Source organism: Carassius carassius, unplaced genomic scaffold (assembly GCF_963082965.1).
Source record: "Carassius carassius unplaced genomic scaffold, fCarCar2.1 SCAFFOLD_61, whole genome shotgun sequence".
NCBI lineage: Eukaryota > Metazoa > Chordata > Actinopteri > Cypriniformes > Cyprinidae > Carassius > Carassius carassius.
Window position 1 is genome coordinate 532,618 of NW_026775074.1, and position 6,825 is coordinate 539,442.

General features: G+C 42.7%; 2 non-coding genes across 2 annotated transcripts; both read left to right on the plus strand.

Moving 5' to 3' along the window:
* The first annotated feature begins 5,188 nt into the window (after positions 1–5,188).
* Positions 5,189–5,377, plus strand: LOC132134735 (U2 spliceosomal RNA). Its single transcript, XR_009429734.1, has one exon. It is a non-coding gene; the product is annotated as a U2 spliceosomal RNA (small nuclear RNA).
* Positions 5,378–5,728: 351 nt separating this feature from the next.
* Positions 5,729–5,892, plus strand: LOC132134635 (U1 spliceosomal RNA). Its single transcript, XR_009429690.1, has one exon. It is a non-coding gene; the product is annotated as a U1 spliceosomal RNA (small nuclear RNA).
* Positions 5,893–6,825: the final 933 nt, after the last annotated feature.

Sequence of the window (6,825 nt, forward strand, 5' to 3'; positions counted from 1 at the left end):
ACAGAAATTTACCTCGCTCTGGCTCACCCTCAACGTCATCAAGGATGCCATCTGGGCCACCAGAAATCTGCTGGTGGGGAAGCGCGTTACGGTAACCCTCCATGCATGCGAGCTAAAGGTAACATCAAGGCTGCAGGGGTACCGGACGACGATATTCGGACGGGGGGGCCGGGGTCGCACAGAGAGGGTCCCGGCAGGCACCGACCCTGGCTGCCCGTAGATGCACCCTAACCATTCTGGCTACGGGAACAGCGGGCCAGCGGGCCGGAGGAGAGGGGATCTCCGCTGAGCCCGTAAAGTAGCATCTCATGTCCCTGTTCTGGAGAGTGGGGTGAAGACCGACTTGATGAGGACTCACCCCCGGTCTTGCACAACAGATGTTTTTTTTTATTGGTTTTTATCCAATAAATTGTTTTTTATGGTGTTTTATCAATGAAATTGGTTTTATTAACATGCATATGAGGCTTGTTTGCTTTTTTAAATTTGTATTTTACTTTTGAAACCGATCGCACCTTTTAAACACACCTCAAATATGGACTTTTAAAAACAAGCAAAACACTGTGGTTTTAATCAAATGTTTTTTAACAATGATTGTTTCTTTCATTTTACCATGTGTATTTATTATATATTATATGGCTTGTTTTAATGTGTGCTTGAAAAGAAAAATGTGTGTGAAAGTAAAAATGCAAATGGAAAAAATGTAACTATTGACAATAAAACCTTTTCGAAAGAAAAAAAATCTGTTCTTATCAATGTCAATGTCACCTTTATTTATATAGCGCTTTAAACAAAATACATTGCGTCAAAGCAACTGAACAACATTTATTAGGAAAACAGTGTCAATAATGCAAAAATGATAGTTAAAGGCAGTTCATCATTGGATTCAGTTATGTCATCTCTGTTCAGTTAAATAGTGTCTGTGCATTTATTTGCAATCAAGTCAATGATGTCGCTGTAGATGAAGTGTCCCCAACTAAGCAAGCCAGAGGCGACAGCGGCAAGGAACCGAAACTCCATCGGTGACAGAATGGAGAAAAAAAAACCTTGGGAGAAACCAGGCTCAGTTGGGGGGCCAGTTCTACTCTGACCAGACGAAACCAGTAGTTCAATTCCAGGCTGCAGCAAAGTCAAATTGTGCAGAAGAATCATCTGTTTCCTGTGGTCTTGTCCTGGTGCTCCTCTGAGACAAGGTCTTTACAGGGGATCTGTATCTGGGGATCTAGTTGTCCTGGTCTCCGCTGTCTTTCATGGATGTAGAGGTCCTTTCTAGGTGCTGATCCACCATCTGGTCTGGATACGTACTGGATCCGGGTGACTGCAGTGACCCTCTGATCTGGACACAGACTGGATCTGGTGGCCACGGTGACCTCGGAACAAGAGAGAAACAGACAAATATTAGCGTAGATGCCATTCTTCTAATGATGTAGCAAGTACATAGATTGTTATGGGAAGTGTATCCGGTTCCGGTTTACCTAATTAATGCAGCCTAAAAATCCTTTAACGGATTTGGATAATAAAAGCATATTCGTTTGTTATGTGTATGCCAGGTTAAAGAGATGGGTCTTTAATCTAGATTTAAACTGCAAGAGTGTGTCTGCCTCCCGAACAATGTTAGGTAGGTTATTCCAGAGTTTGGGCGCCAAATAGGAAAAGGATCTGCCGCCTGCAGTTGATTTTGATATTCTAGGTATTATCAAATTGCCTGAGTTTTGAGAACGTAGCGGACGTAGAGGGTTATAATTTAAAAGGAGCTCATTCAAATACTGAGGAGCTAAACCATTCAGGGCTTTATAAGTAATAAGCAATATTTTAAAATCTATGCGATGCTTGATAGGGAGCCAGTGCAGTGTTGACAGGACCGGGCTAATATGGTCATACTTCCTGGTTCTAGTAAGAACTCTTGCTGCTGCATTTTGGACTAGCTGTAGTTTGTTTACTAAGCGTGCAGAACAACCACCCAATAAAGCATTACAATAATCTAACCTTGAGGTCATAAATGCGTGGATTAACATTTCTGCATTTGACATTGAGAGCATAGGCCGTAATTTAGATATATTTTTGAGATGGAAAAATGCAGTTTTACAAATGCTAGAAACGTGGCTTTCTAAGGAAAGATTGCGATCAAGTAGCACACCTAGGTTCCTAACTGATGATGAAGAATTGACAGAGCAACCATCAAGTCTTAGACAGTGTTCTAGGTTATTACAAGCAGAGTTTTTAGGCCCTATAATTAACACCTCTGTTTTTTCAGAATTTAGCAGTAAGAAATTACTCGTCATCCAGTTTTTTATATCGACTATGCAATCCATTAGTTTTTCAAATTGGTGTGTTTCACCGGGCCGCGAAGAAATATAGAGCTGAGTATCATCAGCATAACAGTGAAAGCTAACACCATGTTTCCTGATGATATCTCCCAAGGGTAACATATAAAGCGTGAAGAGTAGCGGCCCTAGTACTGAGCCTTGAGGTACTCCATACTGCACTTGTGATCGATAGGATACATCTTCATTCACTGCTACGAACTGATGGCGGTCATATAAGTACGATTTAAACCATGCTAATGCACTTCCACTGATGCCAACAAAGTATTCAAGTCTATGCAAAAGAATGTTGTGGTCAATTGTGTCAAACGCAGCACTAAGATCCAATAAAACTAATAGAGAGATACACCCACGATCAGATGATAAGAGCAGATCATTTGTAACTCTAAGAAGAGCAGTCTCAGTACTATGATACGGTCTAAATCCTGACTGGAAATCCTCACATATACCATTTTTCTCTAAGAAGGAATATAATTGTGTGGATACCACCTTTTCTAGTATCTTGGACAGAAAAGGGAGATTCGAGATTGGTCTATAATTAACTAGTTCTTTGGGGTCAAGTTGTGGTTTTTTGATGAGAGGCTTAATAACAGCCAGTTTGAAGGTTTTGGGGACATGTCCTAATGACAATGAGGAATTAATAATAGTCAGAAGAGGATCTATGACTTCTGGAAGCACCTCTTTCAGGAGCTTAGATGGTATAGGGTCTAACATACATGTTGTTGGTTTAGATGATTTAACAAGTTTATACAATTCTTCCTCTCCTATGGTAGAGAATGAGTGGAACTGTTCCTCAGGGGGTCTATAGTGCACTGTCTGATGTGATACTGTAGCTGACGGCTGAATGGTTGCAATTTTATCTCTAATAGTATCGATTTTAGAAGTAAAGTAGTTCATAAAGTCATTACTGCTGTGGTGTTGGGAAATGTCAACACTTGTTGAGGCTTTATTTTTCGTTAATTTAGCCACTGTATTGAATAAATACCTGGGGTTATGTTTGTTTTCTTCTAAAAGAGAAGAAAAGTAATCGGATCTAGCAGTTTTTAATGCTTTTCTGTAGGATATGTTACTTTCCCGCCAAGCAATACGAAATACCTCTAGTTTTGTTTTCCTCCAGCTGCGCTCCATTTTTCGGGCTGCTCTCTTTATGGTGCGAGTATGCTCATTATACCATGGTGTAAAACTGTTTTCTATAACCTTCCTTAAGCGTAAAGGAGCAACTTTATTTAAAGTGCTAGAAAAGAGAGAGTCCATAGTTTCTGTTACATCATCAAGTTGTTCTGAGGTTTTGGATATGCTAAAGAATTTGGTTACATCAGGAAGATAACTTAAAAAGCAGTCTTTTGTGTTAGAAGTTATGGTTCTTCCATACTTGTAACAATAAGTAGAATTTACAATTTTGGCTATATGAATTTTGCAAAGAACTAAATAATGATCTGAGATATCATCACTTGGCTGAATAATTTCAACACCATCAACATCAATTCCATGTGACAGTATTAAATCTAGAGTATGATTTCGACAATGAGTAGGTCCTGAAACGTGTTGTCTAACACCAATAGAGTTCAGAATGTCTATAAATGCTGATCCCAATGCATCGTCTTCATTATCAACATGGATATTAAAATCACCAACTATTAAAACTTTATCTGCAGCCAGAACTAACTCGGATGTAAAATCACCAAACTCTTTAATAAAGTCTGTATGGTGCCCTGGTGGCCTGTATACAGTAGCCAGTACAAACATAACAGGGGATTTATCATTAACATTTGTTTCTTTGGATAATGTTATATGAAGTACCATTACTTCAAACGAGTTATACTTGTAGCCTGCCCTCTGAGAAATCCTGAAAACGTTGTTATAAATTGAAGCAACACCTCCACCTTTGCCTTTTAGACGGGGCTCATGTTTATAACAGTAATCTTGGGGGGTGGACTCATTTAAAATAATGTAATCATCAGGTTTTAGCCAGGTTTCTGTCAAACAGAGTACATCTATATTATGATCAGTGATCATATTATTTACAAAAAGTGTTTTCGTAGAAAGGGATCTGATATTCAATAAGCCAAGCTTTATCATTTGTTTATCCATATTGCTTCTGTTTTTTATTTGTTGAACCTCAATTAAATTGTTAATCTTAGCTTGGTTTGGACGTTTTTTGTATTTTCTAGTTCGGGGAACAGACACAGTCTCTATAGTGTGATATCTAGGTGAAGAAGTCTCTATGTGCTGAGAATTAACTGACCTCTGTGACGGGAGGCAGCTAGCAGACGGTCGGTTTAGCCAGTCTGTCTGCTTCCTGACCTGGGCCCCAGTTAGTCAAGTATAAACACTGATGTATAAACACTGTTCAGTATAAATACTGAACAAGATGTCAGGCGCTCTGGCTCCCGGTAAACATTTGACTATGGTGGCTGGTGTCTCTATATTCACGTTCCGTACAATAGAATCACCAATAACTAGAGCACTTTCATCAGGTTTCTCAGTGGGTGCATCACTGAGTGGGGAGAACCTGTTTAATGTTTTGATCGGAACAGAAGAGCGGTGTTTTGACCCACGACTACGCTGCCTCACCGTCACCCAGTTGCCCTGCTGCTGGGGCTCTGTTTCCGGAACCGAACAATGTACAGGAATCCCTGAGCTAGACGCATCCAAAGCCGTATCTAGAGCCCTAACATTTTTACTGTCCTCAATTAAAGTTTGGATGCGTGTCTCTAATTCTGAAATCTTCTCTGTCAGCCTAACTATTTCCCTGCATTTATCACATGTGAATCCCTCATCAGCGACAGAGATAGATAAACTGTACATGTGGCAAGAGGTGCAAGAAACAATGATAGGAGAAGCCATTACTCACCGTGCTTGATGAAAATTCTTACTGCGGTTGTTTGATGAACTTGTGAAAAACTGGAGCGAGAGGTTTAATATCTGATACGTCCCCCATCCGGGGACTACATATTAAATGGATTTTTAGATCATGGAGCTGGAGCCGGGGCTTGCTCCGTCCACTCCAAGCATCGGCCTGGTATTGCAGTGTCTCCAGGAACGGTGTGCTTTCCCTTTTTGGGGATTGCCGTTTATTGTGTCGAATAGCAGAACAAGGAATGAGATCTGCCATGCTGTGGTGTATTGCGAACTTTTTTCCTGATGCGCCCTCCTGGGGTCTTGGACTCTTCCACGAACGATGCACCCACCTGAGGTCTTTCACAGACGAGGTGATGCATCAAATCAGGTGTGTTTGGTTAAAGAGAGTCATCTAAAACCGGCGTTGGGAAGCACCGGCCCATGAGCTTGGCAGTTTCCAGGCCAGTAACGGAAGGCACCCGTCCTTCCTTTCCTGGAGGGGGGCTAACCATTGGTGTGGACGGTAGAGACGCAAATCATACCTCTGGCTGATCGCCTGGGCCTTCATACTTACCTGGCAAGGGATACACCATGATCAAGAAGGCGGTTCACCCAGGGCGAGGCTTGGCCATTGCACTCCGGCCATGCTGACCCCTGCGAATTCCCCAAATGCGGGAATCTCGACTGCATAATTTATGGTAGTGGGGGGCTGCGTTCGCGCTCTCCCCTGAAATTGTTGGTGAAACAAAGCAGAAGAGGTTTTTTCCAGGTTTTTTTTTTTTTTGCATTTCAGAATGGGGAGTTCTATCACATGCGAGGTATGTGTTGTGCGCCTGTGAAACAAAGTCAGTTACGCTCTTGAAAAATCGGACCTTGGTGGGTGGTTTAGTTCGAATATAGCACAGACCTTACTTTGAAAGTCGATTGGACTGACTGCAGCCTAGCTGTAGCTGTCTCCATGTTGTTTGATTGTCCTTTTTCAATTGGTATTAATTTTGTTGTCACTTACAGCGCCACCGAGTGGCCTGTCCCAGCGCCCTTTTTCACCTGGCCTCTGACTGAGCCCCTGCACAGGTGTGCCGATTTGGGTGAAGGGATCTCATTCCTTCCTGGAGTTATAGCCATTCGAGCCATCTCGGACAAGCCACCTTAGCACGTTTTGAGGTCCCCTCGCCAAGGTGAATGGAAATTTCCACTTTTTTGGGATGATTATTGACAGACAGACTCCAGAGAAGCTTTCTGTGCTGCTTTGGGTGGGACTGGGCCAAATACCTGGCGCTAGGTTGCAAAAGAAGGTTTTTGACAAAATCCCAAATACACGAAAATTTTGTCAGAGCGACGAGCCAATCTGAGACCTGCGTCTGGTTCGGCTCGAGCCAAGGATTCCCATGACATAAGGCTCTGTGACGAACCGTTTGGGAGTTACGAGCGATGCCGTACTTTCCGTCGCTGCAGTGCCAGCGTCAGGCCGAGAGTGACGAGGCCCAGTGACGTTGCACACAGGGGAGGGTACTACCATCCCCCAGCGTTTTTAGGTCCCCCAGACTTACCAAAGCCGAGATGGGCATCGCCGTGTCCGGCTACCTCCCCGCTGCGTCTTAGCGGCATCGCTTCTCTGCCTTTTGGCTAAGATCAAGTGTAGCGACGATTGCTATGTCGAGCG